Source organism: Tamandua tetradactyla, chromosome 5 (assembly GCF_023851605.1).
Source record: "Tamandua tetradactyla isolate mTamTet1 chromosome 5, mTamTet1.pri, whole genome shotgun sequence".
NCBI classification, from domain to species: Eukaryota; Metazoa; Chordata; class Mammalia; order Pilosa; family Myrmecophagidae; genus Tamandua; species Tamandua tetradactyla.
Window position 1 is genome coordinate 63406525 of NC_135331.1, and position 20382 is coordinate 63426906.

General features: G+C 34.9%; 1 long non-coding RNA gene and 1 other non-coding gene across 6 annotated transcripts in view; both read right to left on the bottom strand.

The window, feature by feature from the left end:
- The window catches only part of LOC143682472 (uncharacterized), a 73804-nt gene extending 61795 nt beyond the window's left edge, over positions 1–12009 (bottom strand). For all 5 annotated transcript variants that reach the window (XR_013175151.1, XR_013175152.1, XR_013175149.1 and 2 more), the window contains exon 1: positions 11790–12009. This is a non-coding gene — a long non-coding RNA (uncharacterized LOC143682472). The remainder of the gene's footprint in view (positions 1–11789) is intronic.
- On the bottom strand, positions 3417–3523 carry LOC143685366 (U6 spliceosomal RNA). The gene has a single exon (XR_013176609.1). It is a non-coding gene; the product is annotated as a U6 spliceosomal RNA (small nuclear RNA).
- Positions 12010–20382: the final 8373 nt, after the last annotated feature.

A 20382-nucleotide genomic window follows, 5' to 3' on the forward strand; every position in this document is an offset into this window, starting at 1 on the left:
AGGAAAGTTCTGAGGGCATGAGCTTTCTTGTGTCCTCTATCTCACACTTCTGATAGGTTTTCTGGTTTGTCAGGCACATAAGAGAAGACATTAAGAAACTGATAGAATATTATGTTCCTGGATAAGATGACATAATGTTATAAGGATGTTAATTTTCAATAAAACTTCATACAAATTTAAATACATTCTACTTAAAACTATGATGAAAAAAATTGAAACTTTACAAAATTATTCTGACATCATCTAGAAGTATAAATGGATGAAGATAGCTAAGGAAAAATTTCAGAAGTCAAATAACTAGAGGGAATTGATTTACTAGATACTTAAATATTTTATAACTAAAATAAATTAAGGGGGGTTGGTTTACTGACCCAAAAACATTGAGGCAGAGTCATAGATCAAAAGAATCAGAAACTGAATTTATAATTCTTCTAGAATACTCCTATTGAGGACTAAGAAAATTCTAGGTGCTGCAGATACACTGGGGTGAGATAAGGTGCCTTCTCTAGGAACTGTTAAAAGATTTTCCAAAATATTTCATGTTCTTTGACTCCTGATATGTTTTAAATAAAATTATGTCCTCCCATTGGTCTCACGTATATTTTGTTAGCAATTAAAACTGCTTCTGTTGACCTAGCAGTGATTAAGGCAGTCTTATTTGTGTTCTATATGATGCCTGGGAATCTGGTATACCTATTCTCCCATATACCATCACTATCCACTTAAAGAGTGAACACTCACTTTTAATAATTATTTGCAGGGATGGCCTGTTTACTACTTTAGACACATCTGCAGTGTGAGGAGAGATTTCAGGGTTCTGCCCTGTACTAGGTGTACTGCCTTATTTTGAAGCAATCATGGTTCTTATACTGCCCCGGAGAGTGAAGGCATCATTCTCATAACGTGAGTGTTTGCTCGCTTATTCTTCCAGGTATTCCTCTATCTCCTGTCCGTTTCCTATTTCCATATTGAAAGTGGCACCCCATATTCACTTCAATCCTTAAATATGGTTTTGTGCTTAAAATTATTGTGCATTTCTGAAATTATTAAAACATGAGTATTAACGGTGAGAGAATAGCAGCATATTTTGATTGTATTTACACTAGAGGGTAGACTACAGAACACAGAATGTTGATGTTCTTCCCTGTCCAGTTAGATTTCTGTGTCTTTGAGGTGAAATGAGAATAACAAATAAATGGCTAGATATCGACCGTCTTTGAACTCAGCGTGGGCTTCCATTTTGCCACAAGGCAACTTGTAAAGCTTTCTTAGAGGCCATTCCTTGTGGTGGCTTGTCAGCTTATTGATCAATAGTTTTGGATTCCAAATGCTTTCAAAACTTACATTTCTTTGATGGTTTTATTAGTAGCTCCATAAAATGATCAGACAAAGAGAGGAATTGAGTAACATAGGGCTCTAAGCACCATTGTCTTTTAAATTTAGTTTGGTTGAACTGGTTGTTCCTTACGAATGTATTAGACATACACAGTCTGAATGAAACACTCCTAAAATTATAATCCTCCATAATATTATACATTGTGATTTCATTCATTCTTATTTAAATTTGCATTTCATCATCAGTGCTAATGAATAAGATCTATTGTATCTATTTGAAAATAAATTATTGATATGATAGTCAATAATTTGTTTTGAAATTGGTTTTCCATTTGAATATGCCATAAATTTGTTACATAAAGTGGGTTGGAGAACATTTTATTTCTGTATTAAAATTAAACACACATATTTCTTGCTGAATTTTTGAAGGAATTCATCAGTGTTTTTGTACATTTGATGCAAAACTCAGAAACACCTTTTATTACTGATGCTCACAAGGAAAACTAAAATGCTATTTGAAGTTTAAAGGATTTTAGTTCCTAACCTCTTTGTCTACACTGAAACAATTTTAAGTGTTTTGGAATCACAAATGTTCCACAGTATGAAATTATGTGTTTATTTACATAAATAAAGAGGATATGTATGTATGTGTGTGTTGTAGAAAATATGTGTGTACATATTTTTATACATACATACATGCATTTTTTTACCTTTATTGATCGCACTGTTGTGTTGTCTCACTCTATTATATTATTTTATCCTATATTCGTTATAAGTATGTTGCTATGTTTACTGTGTTTCTCTCTCTAGATGTTTTTTCTTTGTTCTTTTAAAGTTGGTTTGTTTTTAAGGGAAGTTTTTGTTTGTTGTACGGTTATCTTGATATCAGTACCTTATAAAAAGTCATCTCTTAGTTGGATGAAGTTTATATTCTAGTAGATCTCAAAAACAGCTAATGAGTACACCATTCCCTAAATTCTTACACTTTTAAAACTTTCCAAGAACCCTTATAATTGAAAGATAGCTTAACTTGTATAAAATACTTGACTCAGACTCTCTTGAGTTTCTTTAAAAGGATGCTCCACTGTTGAATGATTTCAGTATTGCTACCAGGAAATTTCATGTTGGCTGTTAGTTCAAGGACATCTAAATTTTTTTGCATGAATATAAAATTTAATTTTTATGTTAGAATATACTCAAAACTGACTGCTTTAGGTCAACTTTCCCAGGCAAGTGCTTGACTCTTTAGATATGTATATTAATATTTTCTCTGGAAAATCCTGGAAGCTTCTTTGTAGTATTGTTTAAAATATTAATTCTGGTCCATTATTTTATTTTCCTACTTGTCTTGCTTGTCATCCCCTTCCTCTTTCTCCTCCTTCTTCTACGAATATGAAAGTTTGATTTTTTCTTTGTCCATTTTTCTGTGCATCTTCATGATTCTTTTTATTATTTTATTTTCTTTACTGTCAATATTACATGTTCAGTGAAACCTCTTCTCCTATCAGCAACTTGAAATTGGCCTTCATTTCTGAGATACATTTGTCTTTTTTTCTTTGTTTCACATCTGAGAACTGCCAACACTCATTCCTCATCGTTGTATGATTTTTTGTCACTTCCACACTATCGTTTATTTTTCTGATCCTGATTGGAAATTAAGTCTGTAAGGATTTTTAATTTATGTGCATATTATATTCTAAATTTTCTTTGTTTGATGATTAGTATTTGGGGAAATAGTTTCATCTGAAGAGATGGTCTGATTCTAATTTCTGTACATTTTTATAATGCCCTTTTGTGTTTTAGAAGTCACTTGCTGTTTTTTAGTTTTTACAAAATTTTGTAAATTTTGAAAAATCTTGAATGAGTATAGCAGTTGTTTCTAAGTAGACACAAGTGAAGGGTTTGGTTGGTAAATTTCTTAGTTATCAGCAGCCTTCTCTGTTTATATAAGAAGCGCAATTTCTTCAATAGGTAGTGTTTTTACTGAGGGGGAGGGATTAGAGTTTCTTTTAGTATTATGATGCGATTTCTGTGGGATCCTCAATTTCCACCACATGCTTCTCATTTTCTCTCTCTCTTTTTTTTAAATACGATGCTTCATGAACTTGCGTGTCACCCTTGCACTGGGACCATGCTAATCTTCTCTGTATCGTTCCAATTTTAGTATAAGTGCCACCGAAGCAAACACTCGTTTTCTCTTGATCATGAAACTTCTAATAGATGTCTTTTCCAACCAAATTGCTTCTTTTACCCCCAAAATGGAGATTCTTCAAGACTTCAGTCTCTGGTCTCATTCTCATTCAAGGTCATTCCTGTTAAATTCATCAATGCGAGGGCAGAGACTGTATACACTGAGCTTTATTTTCCTCCATTCACTTTCCTTTGGTTAACTAATTTCATTCTCTTCTAACTGATGCATTTTCTTCCAAACTTCACCTCTTTTTCTATATCTTTTATTCCTGTGTTTACAAAAGTGAAATACTTAAAAGTCATTGCTGTAGAGTGATAAATGAAATTTTGAAAACTTTGATTTTTTCCATTTTATATTAAATAATACATACTTGTCAACATCAAAGATAACTTTCCTTAAGAGAATGATATTTGTAACTGTGAATAATGATTTTTCACTAATTCTTAGTAGATGATGGTGTCTCTCAACTAAGGACACTCAAGTGATTATTCTGGCCTCAGAATTATTTACTGTTGCATTTTATTCTACTAAATTAGAAATGTATAAACAATTGAGGATAATCTAGTTAATAAGAAATAACAAATTTGGATGGTTTTCAAAAAGTCATGAGCATCTCATAACTCCTGAATTCTTCTATCTTTAACTTTGAGACCTGCATATACTTTGAAACTCATGGAGATTTAGTACATAATAGTTTATTCCATGGTGACTAACTTACTATTTAAACATCTCTACGTTTTTGGCTCTATCAGATCAAGTGAAAATCCCAGTGTTGCTACCCTATTGTATACTACTGCACACTGCTGTGCAATTTCTAGTTAAAATGAGCACAGATAAGTTGTAATGGCAACAAAGCCATAAAATATTTTATGGTTAATCACTTTCTATCTGTCTTCATTTTACTAATTTACTTAGCAGCACTATATTCTCTCCCGAATTTTGTTACTTCAGAACATGAATTTCCTTAGGCAAATATAAGGGTAATGGATGAAATAGAACAGGCTGGATAAGTGGGAACAACTTATCGACTTTTACCTAGAGTAATGAGACAAAACCACAGTGCTAATGAAACTGATGACAAGCTATTTCTTCTCATAGCCTTAGCCAATTTGTACTGTAAACTTTGAAACACTCTTGTTTTCCTTATAGTCTTTTTTGGTAAATATTTTATATCTATAGTGAAGACATTGCACTGATAGAGTCCAGAATTTAAATACACCGACCTATTTCCATCATATTAAAATACTTTTTATATCTAAATAGCTAAACTCAACTACTCACAAGTTTTGGAAGTTTGTGGTGTTATGCTCTTTTCTAAATATTTCATGCAAAGAAACACTTTGATAGCTCTCATCCATCTTTTTGATCCTCTGTGGAAATGGAACAGATGCTACATACAAGTTAAAATAAAACAGCTGAAGAATGGTTTATATTTAAATTTGATATACGGTATCAGAACTCTAAATGCTATCTATTTTTATGTGAACTATTTTTTTATCATTTGCATCTTACTATATTATTTTTTATAGGAACTCCAAATTTTCATAAAAGTGTGAAAAAATAACTCTACATGACATTCAAAATATTCATTAAATCCTTTACAATTCTTTTATACTCAGAAGCTACTGATAGCATTTGAGAGGTGCTGAGGGACAGAAACTGTTGTGCCCTGGCCTTTTAAAGACTAGAGTAAAACATTTGATAATGAATCGCAAATAACAAAATGATAGTGAAGTTTTCAAGTGTTATCGGTAACATCTCTTCCAGTGGGAACATATATATATGGCATTTCACATTTGATTCCCAACCTATTCTCCTAAGAAGGCTCATATTTTTAGACTTGGATGATTTTACTAAACATATTAAAAATAACAAGCATCACAAGCATAGAGTATTTCTTCAAAAGTAATTCATATATATGCATGATTTCTTATTATGTATTATACATGTGGTTGATATGGACTAAAGATATGTTCCCAATTTATACACACATACAAAAAAAACCACCACAACATATACATACATATAGATATTTAGGGGGGAAAAGTAACATAATAGTTAAAAGAATAAGATTTAAAATCTCATTGCATGAGTTACAGCCTGGTGCCACCCCTTACAAGCTGTGTAAAACCTGGCAATTTACTTCCTCTCTGTACTTGAATTTCCTCATTGCAGACAAAATGGTGATAAATTTATCTACCTAATACATTGTTTACTATTAAGTTATTTAGTCCATGAAAATAAAAAACACGCTTAGATAAGTTTCATAAAGTGAGAAATCCTCTATAAATGTTATCGATAATTACATAGAACAGAAATACTGAAATGTGATCTGCTGGACCCTCTGAGTTCTCCAGAAACTTTCAAGGATGAGTAAGTTAAATAATGTTTTTATTATAATACTAAGTCAATATTCATGTTTTGAAATGTATTGACATTTTCAATTGAGGTGAAAAAGCAATGGGAGGTAAAATTGTTAGTGCCCCAATCCAAATGAAGGTAGAGGCAAAAATCTCCACCAGTAAACGTTGTTTTTATCTGCCATGCATATATAGGAATAAAAGACGTTTCATTTGAGAATGTCCTTGATGAAGCAATAGAATTATTAATACTATTAAATCTCAAACTTTGGCATGTGTATATTTAAATGGGGGTACATATAAAGCACTTCTGCTGCTGCATACTGAAGGTATGAGGATTACTTGGCAAAAAGCCCTTGTGCATGTTTCAGTTGCAAGCTAAACTAGATGCTCTTTTTCCAATGAAACACCATATTTATTTAAAAGAATGACTGCATACAAAATTTGTTATTCAGAATTGTGTGTTAGACATTTTCTTGAAAATCAATAAAGTTTGCCATTTCAAGGAAAATAACTGGCAATCCTTATTATCCATAATAAAATTTGAATCTTAAAACAAAAACTAAAATTTTGGAAAACTTATATTTACCATTTGACTTAACTGCTGTCTGTTATGTAAAGACTTTCTGATGAAATTGCTGGTGATATCAACATGTGGCATTTGTGATATTATACAATGAAATATGTCAACATTTGGAAGATTTGCACAGTTCAGTGAACCAGTATTTTCCAAATGACTGATATTTGATGCTACAAAACTGTATCTGTTAGATGATCCATTCCAAATGAAGTATGGATTATAATGTAACTGAATAAAAGTATTCATTGATCATGTTTCATAATCTGCATTGCAACTAAATTTATGAAACTAGCAATTGTCAAGTTTTAGTGCAGTATCAGAGAAGAATATACATAATATACAAAAAAAAAAGTCACCACAATAATATTACTTTTAATTACATATATGAGTGAGGTTGGATTTTTTTCACATAGTTCAACCAAAACCACATACTGCAGAGAATGAATAAAGAAGAAAATATGAAAATATCGCTATTCTATTGAGCCAACATTAAAAACTTTTCAAGCAGTGTGCTGTCTTGAAGCTGTTATATACCCCCAAAACAGCCATGTTATATATATTTTTTAATATTTTTATTGTGAAATATAACCTATATCTAAAAAAAATAAGAATTTTTCAAAGCACATTTTAACAAAGAGTTTTAAAACAAATTTTAATGTATGATATAGGTTACAGTTCCGCTATTTCTGGTGTTTCCTTCTCTAGGAGTGGAAGACTAAAAAGAAATGTCAGTATAATGATTCAGTAGTCATACTCATTTGTTAAATCCTGTCTTTTCTGATACAAGTCCTCCTACTTTAGTCCTTCTCCCACTCTTAAGGAATATTTGGACAATGGCCCTAATAACTTCTTCATGTTGAAAAGGGGTATTGGCATTATGGGGTAGGAGTGCAACTAGTTGATGCTCTTGGAGAGACAGGTAACCCTGGGTTTCAGGGCTTATCTGGCCTAGAAACCATCTGGAGGTTTAGATTTCTGAAAAATAAACTTAGTGAGTAAAATTTTTACAGAGACTCAGACAAAACCCTGGGTATTCTTTAGGGTTTATAGGAATACTATTGGTTGGGGTTGGCATACCATGGCAATGAGCAATATCTAGCTGAAGCTTGCATTAGAGAAACCTCCAGAATAGCCTCTCAACTCTATTTGAAGTCTTTTAGCCACAGATACATTATTTAAATAAGATGCCTTATACCTTACTTAAATTTCTTGTCTCTCTTTTGGTCAAGCAGGCATTGAGCCTTACAGCACCAGGCCCAGGTTCGTCCTTGGGAGTCATGTCTCACATTGCCAGGGAGACTTACACCCCTCAACTTCATGTACCACTTAGAGGGGAGGGTAAGGATTTTACTTACATAGTTGGGCTTAGAGAAAGAGGGGCCACATCTGAGCAATAAAAGAGACTCTATGGAAGTACCTCTTAGGCATAATTATAGGTAGGCTTAGCTTCTCCATTATAAGTTTCATAAGAGCAAGACTCATGATCAAGGGCGTGACCTATTAACTTGAAAATCCCAAATGTTTGAGAGAGTATCATAAATTTCTCAGGTGGGAAACTTTAATAGTTCCATATTTTTTTCACCAGTCACTTAAGGGACTTTGCCAATGCTTTTCAAGTATCTATGCAGCACACTATGAAATGTATCCAATGTACATGAAGCTATATGGAACTGCAAGACCTCATTCCCAATTGTAGGTTCCATGTGTTTAGGTTGTTAGACTAAACTGGCCAGACAGGTTAAGTTAGACTGTGTGTTACAGAAAATGTAGGTGTTGGGCAAAATAAACCCTTCTTCCTTTTGCCTCATACAGTAGGTAAAGTTCTAAAATGCAGACAATATCATCATTTACCCTATCTTCTGATTTACCTTAGTCCCAGCCAGACTGACTTCATTCTTATCTCTAATTGAAGGCTTGACAGTTGATGTATATAGGAATGCTTACTTTCAGAGCTGCAAAACCCTGCTCTGAGTCTTAGGGTCACACAGATATCCAAAGTTCCAGGAAAATGACAGGGTATGCACATATAGTACGGCATCTCAGAATTTAGAAATAATACTTTAAACTGAGGAATAAGTAGAACTGCTGTAAGAGCTTACAATCTAGGCCCCAATTTTCTTGTAAGTATTTTCTAAAATAGACCATACAATATTTTTCCTTTTATTCTGGCTTATTTTGCTCAACATAAGGTCCTTATGTTTCATTCACCTCATTGCATGTCTTATGACTTTGTTCCTTTCTGTAGCCACACAATATTCCATCATATGTAAACAAAACAGTTCACCCTTCTGCCTCTCAGTTTTGTGTCTGGCTTACTTCACTCAGTATTATGTCCTTAAGATTCATCCACATTGCCATATGCTTCAGGACCTCATTTCTCCTTACTGCTGCATAATATGTCATTGTATGTATATGTCACATTTTGTTTATCCACTTGTCTGTTGATGGACACTTGGGTTGTTTTTATCTTTTGAAAATTGTAAATAATGCTGCTATGAACATGCAAATGTCTGTTCATGACACTGCTTTCAGCTCTTCTGGGTATATGCTGAGTAGTGTTATTGACAGGTCATAGGACAACTCAATATTTAATTTTCTGAAGACACATTAAACTGTCTTCCAAAGTGGCTGTATCATTATGCATTCCCACTGGCAGTGCACAAGTGCTGCTGATATTCCATATTCGCTCCAACAGTTGTAGTTCATTGTTTGTTTAACCTCAGGCATATCCTCTTATGATTTTTAAAATTTCTTCAGGATCCATTTTATGACACCCCCTCTTATTTTTTATTTTACTTATTTGAATCCTCTATTTTTCTTTGTCACCCTAACTATGTGTCCATCAGTTTTATTGACTTTCTGAAATAGGTGTGAGGTGATATCTCATTGTGGTTTTTATTTGCATTTCCTTATAGCTAATGAAAGTGAACATCTTTTCATGTGCTTTTAAGCCATTTGTATTTCCTCTTCACAATATGTCTATTCATACCTTTTGCCCATTTTATAACTGGGTCATTGGTTTTGTTGTTGGGTTGTGGGATTTTTTTATATATACCAGATATCAAACCCTTATCAGATATAATGATTTCCAAATATTTTCTCCCATTGTGTTGACTGCCTCTTCACCTTTTTGATGATATCCTTTATTGTCAAAGGATACAGAAGCTTTTGGGTTTTGAGGAATTCCCATTTATCTATTTTTTTCTTTTGTTCTTTATGCTTTGGATGTAAGGTCCAAGGAACTACCTCCTATCACTAAGTCTTGAAAGTGTTTCCCTATATTTTTTCTAGAGCTTTTATGGTACTTGTTCTTATATTCAGGTCTTTGATCTACTGTGAGTTAATTTTTCTATAGGGTGTGAAGTAGAGTTTGTCTTTCATTCCTTTGAGTATGGATATCCAATTGTACCAGCCCCATTTATTGAAAAGACAATTCTGTCCCATTTCAGTGGATTTGGGGACCTTGTCAAAGACCAATTGACCATGGATCTAGGGATTTTAATTCCAAACTCTCAATTCAATTCCATTGATCAATGTGTCTATCTTTGTGCAACAGCATGCTGTTTTGACCACTGTTGTTTTATTATAAGCTTTGAAATCAGGAAGTGTAAATCCTCCCACTTCATTCTACACTTTTAGCATGTTTTTGGTTATTCAGGGCCCATTTCCTTTTGAAACAAATTGGATAAATAGCTTTTCCAAGTCTTCAAAGTAGGTTGTTGAGATTTTGATTGGTATTGCATTGAATCTGTAAACCCCTTTGGTTAGAATTGATACCTTAGTGATATTTAGCCTCCCCATCCATGAACACATGATGTCTTTTCACCTATTTAGATCTTCTTTGACTTCTTTTAGCAATGCTTTGTAGTTTTCTATGTATAAGTCCTTTATATCACTGGTTTATTCCTAGATACTTGATTCTTTTAATTGCTATTGTGAATGGAATTATTTTCTTAATTATCTACTCAGGTCATTATTTGTGTATAGAAACATTACTGATTTTTGTGCATTAATCTTGTGTTCCACCACTTTGCTGAATTTGTTTATAGCTCAAGTAGCTTTGTCACAGATTTCTCCAGATTTTCAAAGTATAGAATCATGTCATCTGCAAATAATGAAAGTTTTACTATGTCTTTTCCAGTTTGGATGCCTTTTATTTCTTTTCATTCCTGATTTCTTTACCTAGAATTTTTAACACAATGTTGAATAATAGTGGTGACGGTGGGCATCATTGTCTCATTCTCAATCTTAATGGAAAGGCTTTCAGTCTCTTAGCATTGAGTATGACTTTAGCTATGGGTTTATCATATGTGCCCTTTTTCTTTTCAGTATTACTTTTGAAGTTTAATATTTTTTATCAGAAAAGGGTGCTGAATTTTGTTGAATGCTTTTTCAGCATCAATCAAGATACACGCGATTTTTCCCTTCCAACTTGTGAATATATAGTATTACATTCATTTCTTGTGTTGAACCACCCTTGCATGCCTGAGATAAACTTGGTCCTTCTTTTACTTTTTTTTAACTCTTTTAATGTGCCTCTGGATTTGATTGGTAAGTACCAGGATCTCATGAAGAAGGTGCAACTCTAATTGGCTATCTGCTAAAAGCTAGGCAGAAAGGCAGTTTGCCAGACTGCACTTTCCACATCTTTCCAACAGATCGTGTTTTGGGGCCACCTCTTCTCCTAAGGTCAAATGCTCCCCAAGGACACAGGTTTCCATGCATGTTGAAAGCCACCAAACACAGGGTTGAGGTGGGTGGGGCCTGTGCACCTCTGTGGAGAATTCACTTGTAGGCATGATGGGTCTGATGGTTCCTAGGCTCTCATATGGAATGACTTTGGGCTGTGAGACTTAATATTTAACTACCCTGGTATACAGCCAACCTGGGAGTGTCTGGCAGTGTGGTGTACACTGCTCTCACATCCCCGCATCTTTGCCCACGTTTGCTCCAGGCCTCCATGGCAAAAGGATAGAAGCAGCAGGACTCAGGGAATCTCTTTTTCTTGCCGACTGCCAGATCAGCTTAGTTCTGTGCCCCACTTCCTCCAAGAGGAGGAGGCCATCTCAACAAAAACCAGGTGCCCATAGCTGCCTGCCCCAGGGGTGGTGGTGGTGGGGTAGACACTGTACTTCTCAAGCCTTTGGGCATAGATATAACCTGCCTGGTGGTTTCTAGGTTCCCCACAGGAGCTCCAGGTTACAGAACTGAGAGAGAAGATCTCTCAAGCTGATACAGCAGTGGGAGTGCAGGAACGCAGTGCTCTTGAAGCCCCTACTCTGGTCTAGGCCTTGCCGCCCACCCCAGGTACAGATACACTCACCTTATCGTCTCAATTGTAATTCCTTCCCTTTTTCATCCAAGTTTTCCCCATATAATCTAGAAGTCCCTCCCTGTTATCTCATACCCTGGAGCCACTGTCTTAGGACATTTTTCTCTCACTTCTCTAGTTGTTCCACAGAGGAACGGTGAACTCAGTCTGTCCTACTCTGCCATCTTCCTGGAAGCTCAGCAACATTCTTTTAACCCACCCTGGTGGGGGCAGACCTGTTGTTGGATAGAACCTTTTGATTAGGTTGTTTCCGTGGAAGTATGACCCCCCATTCAAGATAGGTCTTAATCTTGTCTTGGAGCCCTTTGTGAGAAATAACTCAGAACTGACACAGAGGGCAAAGAGATGAAACCAAAATATAGATATCTGGAGATGCACAAAGAACTGAGAGACCTATTTAACCCAGAAGCTGGGAGAGAAGGGCAGCAGATGTTCCCATGTGACAGAGAAAACCCAGACATGATTAGTCTTTCTTGGGAGAAGGTATCATCTTGTTGGTGCCTTGATTTGGACATTTTCATGACCTTATAATTGTTACTTGTAACTTAATAAATCTCTTTCTGAGAGGCAGATCTATTTCTGTTGTATTACCTTCTAGCAGCTTTAGCAACCCAAAATAAGCATATTAAATAATAACCTCTCTTCTTAAAATTATTTTTCGAAATTAATTTAAAAAATGTTATTGTTACCAATGCATGCTAGATTTATTAGTTATTTTAAATATATTAATAAAGCTTTAAACTTGAGTTTTGATTTCTGGTATGTAAATATCAATAGATAAGATCAGTGATGTACTGGGGCTGGCTCATTCTGGCGTGTGAGGGTCAGTAGTTAAATATTCAAAAAATTTGCAAGGCAGTTGTTAAATTTGAAATTTGGGATGGTGACACCTTTTGTACCATGGAAATCACAAATGTCACAAATCAGGGCTTTTTTTTTGGAGGAAGGGAGTGTGATCTTCTTTACAACAAAACCAATAGACATTATCCACCAAAGCTCTGTGGATTTCAGTAGAGCCATAAGTATATTTTTTGATGTATAAATGGTTCTTGAGACTAGAAAGATTGAAAGTAATAAGATTAACTGAAGATAAATATGATTCAAATATTGTGATAAACATTAATTCTCATGGGGTCACTGGGGAAGAACATTTGAACATGGACAGTACTAGGAAAAATTCTAAAATTTGTTAAACATCTAGTAGAAGCTGAGACATCAATGATATGCTTTTCTGTTTGCTATTATGGATGTGAAGTTCCTAAGGCTCTAAAGGCAAACTATTAAGAACTTAGCAATAAAAGAAGGCATTTTGGGGGAGCTTCATTTGAGATGTTAAAACTCGGGAGCTTTGAAAGGTTTCAAGAATATTTAAGTGAGGTAGATATAAAATATACTCAGAAACGGATCACTTTTGCTCTTCGCTGGCCTCTGATGGTAACACCTTAACTCATCCTTGATTTAGATTCTTGAAATAACCTTCCAACAAATCCATCTGCTTCAGTAGTGTCATTTCAACCTATTTCTAGCAAAAGTAGCCAAAACAATTCTGTTAAAAAGTTGTATCGATTATGTAATGTGCTGGTTTGAAAGGATGTATATCCCCTAGAAAACCCGTGTTTTAATCTAAATACTATTTCATAAAAACAGAATACTCCCTATTCAATATTGCATGTTTGAAAGGTTAATCAGATCATCTCCCTGGATGATGTGATTTAATCAAGAGTGGTTGTGAAGCTGGATTAGGTGACGACATGTCTCCACCCATTTGGGTGGGTCTTGATAAGTTTCTGGAGTCCTATAAAACAGGAAACATTTGGAGAATTAAAGACATTCAGAGAGAGCAGAGCAGAACAGCATAGTCATGGGAAGTAGAGTCTGCCAGCCTACGATCTTTGGAGATAAAGAAGGAAAACTCTTCTCGGGGAGCTCCATGAAACAGGAAGCCAGGAGAGAAAGCTAGCAGATGATGCTTTGTTCACCATGTGCCTTTCCAGATGAGAGAGAAGCCCTGACTGTGTTCACCATGTGCCTTCTCACCTGAGAGAGAAACTCTGAACTTCATCGGCCTAGTTGAACCAAAGTATCTTTCCCTGGATGCCTTAGATTGGACCTTTCTATAGACTTGTTTTACTTGGGACATTTTCTAGATCTTAGAATTGTAAACTAGCAACTTATTAAATTCCCCTTTTTAAAAGCCATTATGTTTCTGGTATATTGCATTCTGGCTGCTTGCAAACTAGAGCATGTAATCACCTGTTCAAAATTTTCAAAGGCACTGTATCTCACTCAGAGTCAAAGTCCAGGTCTTGACAGTAGCCTACCTACTGTACACAATCTAGTCCTAAAGAAATTGAGTGCTCCTTTTCCCCTTGTTCCCTCCACCAGGTCACTCATGATCCCATGTTGCTGACTATACTAGACATGATCCTCCATCAGGGCCACTGCATATGCTGTTACTTCTGCATTTAATTTTCTTCATATAGTCAGCCACCTGCCCTTTACTGAACCTCCACATGTCTTTACACGTCTTTCTCAACTAGTCTTACTCTGATCAAACTATTTATATTATCACCCACATACCAGCAGCCTTTCTCACCTTTACTGCCTTATTTGTTTATTTTTTTCTGCATGGGAATTTGAATGATGTCACAGAATTGTACTTAATTTATTTATTTTGTATAGGCTCTGTCACCTACAACTAGGATTCATTGGAAGCAAAAAATTGTTCTTACTTTGATCATTGATATACCTTAATAAGTAGTAAATATGGCCAACTTATAATCAGTACTTCCAAATATACATTAAATGAATGAATATGGGTTAAAAAAGAAGTCTTGATCATGTAGAGAGTTTAAGAAATATCCAATAGTAGAGGATGATTAGAATTTAAAAGCACATATACATATGAAAACTAAGGAGCTTAACTGTCAACAATTCTTCACACAGTACACTAGCTATAAGGGCCCACTTTTTAATTTATTTCCTTGGAACATTTTGTGTATTCTTCAAAGCTGTAACCAGTAAAGAATAAAAATTATCAAACTTTTAATACTACAAAACATGGTCAAAATAGTACAAATTGAATACTATCCAAAGCAATTACATATTACCCACTTTACCTTAGAAAACATTCAGCAATGCACCCATGAGGCATCTCACTCTAGGCCTCATAGCTGCTGATGAACACTACGAAATGAATTAGTCAAAAGCCCACGTCTAGATGACTAAATGAGGAAACCTACAGAACAGCATTGCTGCATAGAAACCAATTACATTTTGAAGGTAATTTGCTAAAATGATTATTTTGGTTTTTAAAGGGGTTGGTCTTCAGTGAAATTTTTCTGAAGGTATTTATAAAGCAAAGGCAATTATTTCCTGAGTTTGTGAAAGTGGAAGCCTGTCGTTAGTCACTTTAATCATTTTGAGAACAAGGCAGAGTAAAACTATTAAGTATGTACTTAATTGTAAAAATAACAAAATATAGTCGCATAAGGGAAGGTAATTATCTTTCTAATTTGTATAGCCAGGGATTTATAAAAGTTGTAATATAAAATTCTCTAAATAGAAAATATTTAATTATTATGATCTGAGAAACTAGAATAAAACATGCGCAGGAGATGTTAGAGGTGAAATCAGTAACTGTTTTATCTGTAATAAAATGTACAAGCAGTCCCGAGCACGTTAGTTTACCAGATGCTAATATGTATAGATCCAGGTAAAGTAACTAAGGATCATGTGAATAGTTTTTAAAAACTTGAGGTGGCATTATTATTATCATTCTTATTATTGCTTCACTTTAACGGTAATCGATCCTCATAATAAACAACAACAACAAACCAAATGAAATCCCTTGACCACTCATCTTCCCTAATTTCCAGTTTCTACAATCATAATCCTTTTTCTCCATGTCTTAGGTTTTCTTTCACTGTGTATTAATCCTGCTATTTTTTTTTGTATAATCTTTCATGGTTTATCATATTTATCATGTTCCATTCTATTATTGCTTCTGAATATGTAGTTTTTCAAATAATCTTCTTATTATATTTTGTTCTTTCTTTAAATCTTGTATTTTGAAATAATTATAGACTTTCATTAGTTGCAGAGATAGTGCAGAGAGTTTTCATGCACTCTTTACCCAGTTTCCCTAATGGTTACATCTTATATAACTATGGTACCATATCAATACCAGGAAATTTGCATCGAAACAATGGAGGTGAAAGTCCACTTTTTACTTATTAAAAAGAATATTTGAAACATCAAAATAATATTGTAACTGTTTGCAAAGTGTGTTGATACAGTGAACACCTTTGAATTCACTGCCCAATCCAAGATAAAGAAGGTGATTTATTATTTACGACATACCTATGCCCCTCCTTCTGCCCTCAGTTGTATATTGAATTTTGCTATTTCAATCTCTTTCATATTTTAATAGTTTTAGCAAGTTACAACCATTTATTTTATCCATTCAGAAATATTTTTGTTCACATACAATCATAAATATGTCTTTTTTAAGCTAATGGGATCATAGTCTGTGTACTGGTCTTCAGTTTCCTTAGTGAAATAACCACTCATTTAAATGCCTTTGTAATCTCTTTCAGCAAAGCATATATTCTGCAAGAATAAGATTCACTATAAACCATTTGAAAGTAAGTGTAAATATTCAGGTAAGCGTGGTTGGCTTCATTCAGCCTGGCAAACATTGACTTTTGTCTCATTTGACCTTTTCCTATGACCAACATTCCTTAGAGAAACACCTGAAACGTAGATAAAAGATAAGTATATGGTAGTTTATTTCCACGGCCTCTCATTTTCTGAATAATGCATGTTTATCCACGCACATTTTGGCTTGCATAATGTTATTCACATATGTGTGCATAGTCCTATAAATTGTCATCTGAAAGGGGTCGTGACACTGAGCTTATTCCAGATGCCACTTCTCATTTCAGTATCTCAGTCTGTGGAGTAAATGGAACAGTCTGACTTTCCCACCTGCTGTACTTCTTAATATCAAGGTCTGATAGGACATTCTAGTTCATGAGTACAAACTTTAAGCGAAGAGTTTCACGAAATCCTCAGAGCTTATGGTTCAATTGCTGTGATTCGCTGTACACCTGTTAGTTTTGTTCCTTTAAATAAAATCTACGTTTGCAAGCTTTTCAAAGCAGGACCTTGCATCAGAAGCTGTGAAATAAACCCACGTTTTTCAGCATTATTGTAAGTGAAAAGACCTATGAATCTGAATTGGCCTTTTTTTTTCTTTTTTTTTTTTAACATGGGCAGGCATCGGGAATCGAACCCGGGTCCTCTGGTATGGCAGGTGAGCATTCTTGCCTGCTGAGCCACCATGGCCCACCCTCAATTTGCCTTTGATTTAATTATATTATCCATAGTAACTTCTAATTACTTTGATCATAAACAAAGCTACCCTTTATCAAGCTTTAGAGTTAGAGGTTGACCAAATTTATAATAAAAGTTTATAATGACTAATATTTGGGACTTTCATTCGGAAATAATATGCAAGTTACAGTCTGTCTCTAGAGTACTCATTCTTTCCCATTAATCTATGCTGCCTCATTTATTCTCAAAATGCCCCCCCCCAAATATAGGGGTAATATTAAAATTGAAAACAAGAAATAAACCTTAAAAATGTATTTGTTTAAAATAATAAGAAGCAAAGTTCTTAATTATAGATTTTTTTCTGAGTCCCATTCTTTTTCTTTCTTTCTGTATCCTTCTGGTTTTGGGTATAATATAAAGGCAAAATTCTCCAGTTTTATTGGTATGCATGACTTTTCCATTTCTGGTTGACACCAAATAACCAGATTAATTTTTGATCAATATTTGCTTATCTATGCCTTTACCATTATTAAAATATGACCAAAATTACTTTTCTTGTGTAATATTTTCTAAATAACTCGTTATTACTATACTAAGTATTCTTTCATTTAGCTTCCATATTTCTGTCATCTGTCTATATGTGTCAGATGATTTTACTTTAAAGTGAATCTGTATAGGTGACTGCATGTCAAATTTGCTGTTATTAAAGGGCAGGGATGAGTAAAGGGACCCAGGGGAAAGACATACTCCCAAGTTTCACCTGTTTCACAATAGCTGGAGCATGGTAACAAAGAAAAGGATGTGAAATAATTTCCCCTGCCTGAGGGTTATATTTTGATATCTCCTTTCCTTCAGTCAGGGGAAATGCAGCTTTTCTAGCAGTTGCTTGCAGTATTGGCTTCTTTTTCTGAACAGAAACTATACAATCATAAATATATTCCTTGGAACCCTGAGGGTGTAAAGATAGTTCTTTTAGGTTACCAATAAATGGGTTCAGTTGAGTCATATCCTCATTTCACATAAAGCAATCAACTTCAGGTAGTCAAGCTTCAAACCAAATCTAATAATATTCCAGCATAAATGTTTTTATTTTAAGTCTGATACCTATATACATTGAAGTAACATCCTGGTGAACATATAAAAGGGTAAAACAGAGCCATAAGAATAAGACTAACAAGTGATTTCCTGTATATCTTCCAATTACAATATTTATTTCAGTTATTTGAATTTGGGAGACAATGATATTCCTGTGGCAAATCCCATTTGAACCAATACATTGATAATGAATGAATTAATAAACAGTATATGACTCAAACATGTTTTTTGTTCTTATCCATTAGTACCTGCCAATAAATTAATAATGACAGAAAAATGTTAAATGATACAAGGATAGAATGTTCTTCCCTTATTGGATTAATCCCTGTACTAATTTTCTATTGTTTCTGTACCAAATTACCACAGACTTAGTTTCTCAAACAACATAAATACATTACTTTACATTTCTGGCATTCAGATGTCTGAAATGAATCAAATTGAGCTAAAAATCAGGATGTCGGTAAGGCTGTTTCCTTTTGGAGACTCCAGGGGTAATCCATTCTTTGCAACTTCCAGCTTCTGGAAGTTGCTGGCATTCCTTGCTTTGTGGTTGCACTGCTCAAATCTCTGTTTCCATGGGCACAGCTCTGACTCTGATATTCCAGCCTCTCTCTTATAAGGACCCAGATGATTACACTGGGCCCATCTAGATAATCCAGGATCATCTCTCCATCTGAACATACTTTACTTGATTTCACCTGCAAAGTTCCTTTACCATGTTGTGACAGTTTGAAAGGATTATGTGCCCTAGAAAAGCCATGTTTTGATCCTGTTCCATCTTGTGGGAGCAGCTATTACTTTTAATCCCTGTTCAGCACTAGAGGTTGGCACCTTGATTAGATTACCTCCACAGAGATCTAAGATGCCCAATTGTGGTTATTAACCCTTGATTAGAGGGTGATGTGACTCCACCAACTCCAGATGGGTCTTGATTAGGTTACCGGAATCCTTTAAAAGAGGAAACATTTTGGAAATAGTTACAGAGCCGTGAGAACCCTGAGAACCCTGAGAATCCACACAGTCAGAGATTTTTGGCAATGAAGAAAGAAAATGCCCCCGGGGAGCTTCATGAAATGAGAAGCCTGGAGAGAAAGCTAGCAGACATCGCCATGTTCACCATGTGCCTTTCCAGGTGAGAGAGAAACCCTCAAATTCATCGGCATTTCTTGAGTGAAGATAACCTCTTTTTGGTGTCTTAACTTGGACATTTTATAGACTTGCTTTAATTGGGACATTTTTATGTCTTTAGAACTGTAAACTTACAACTTAATAAATTCCCCCTTTTAAAAATCATTCCAGTTTTGGTATATCACATTCTGGCAGCCAGCAAACTAGGATACGTGTATTAGTTTTCTGTGCTTGCATAACAAGTTGTCACAAAATTGGGATCTTAAAAGCAATTTATTCTCTCATCATTCTGAAACCTAGAAGCTGAAAAGCAGGTGGCAGCAGGACCAGCTGCCCTCCCACAGTTCTAGGGAAGCTTGCCTCTGCCTGGCTTCTGGTGGAGGCCAGCACTCCTTGCTGTCCCATTGTGTCTTTGTTTGTCAGAGATGCTGTAAAAAAGTACCAAAAACCAGTGGGCTTAAATAACAAGAATTAATTGCCACATAGTTTTTGGAGGCTAGAGATAAAAAATCAAGTTTTCTGCAGAATCATTCTTTCTTGGAAGTCCATGGTATTCTGCTGTCAGGTTGCCAGAAATCTATAAGTCAATCTCAGCTTCTGACACATGGACATCTCTTTCCCTGCCCCCTCCTGGCTTTGTCCAAATTCACTTGGCTTATAAGGAGTTTAGTCACATTGACCCACTTTGATTCAGTTTTCCTTACCTTATCTAACATATTCAGAGATCTTACTTACAAGATCTGTAGGACTGGGAGTTACAGCATGTCTTTATCAGTGATATAATTCAATCCATTATAGACTATTCTCCAGATATGAAAAAGATGCAGTCTACTTAAATGCAAAATACATTTATCCTACAAACTAAAAACCTTAAGTCACTTCGGAGATGACTTTACAGGCTCAATCTCATCTAATTCAGTTACAGGTGTGGTCCATCCTGTGGCAAAATTCATCTCTAGCTGTGAATCTGTGAAACCTAGTAAGAAGTTGTCTTCTTTCAAAATATAGTGGTGGAGCAAGCATA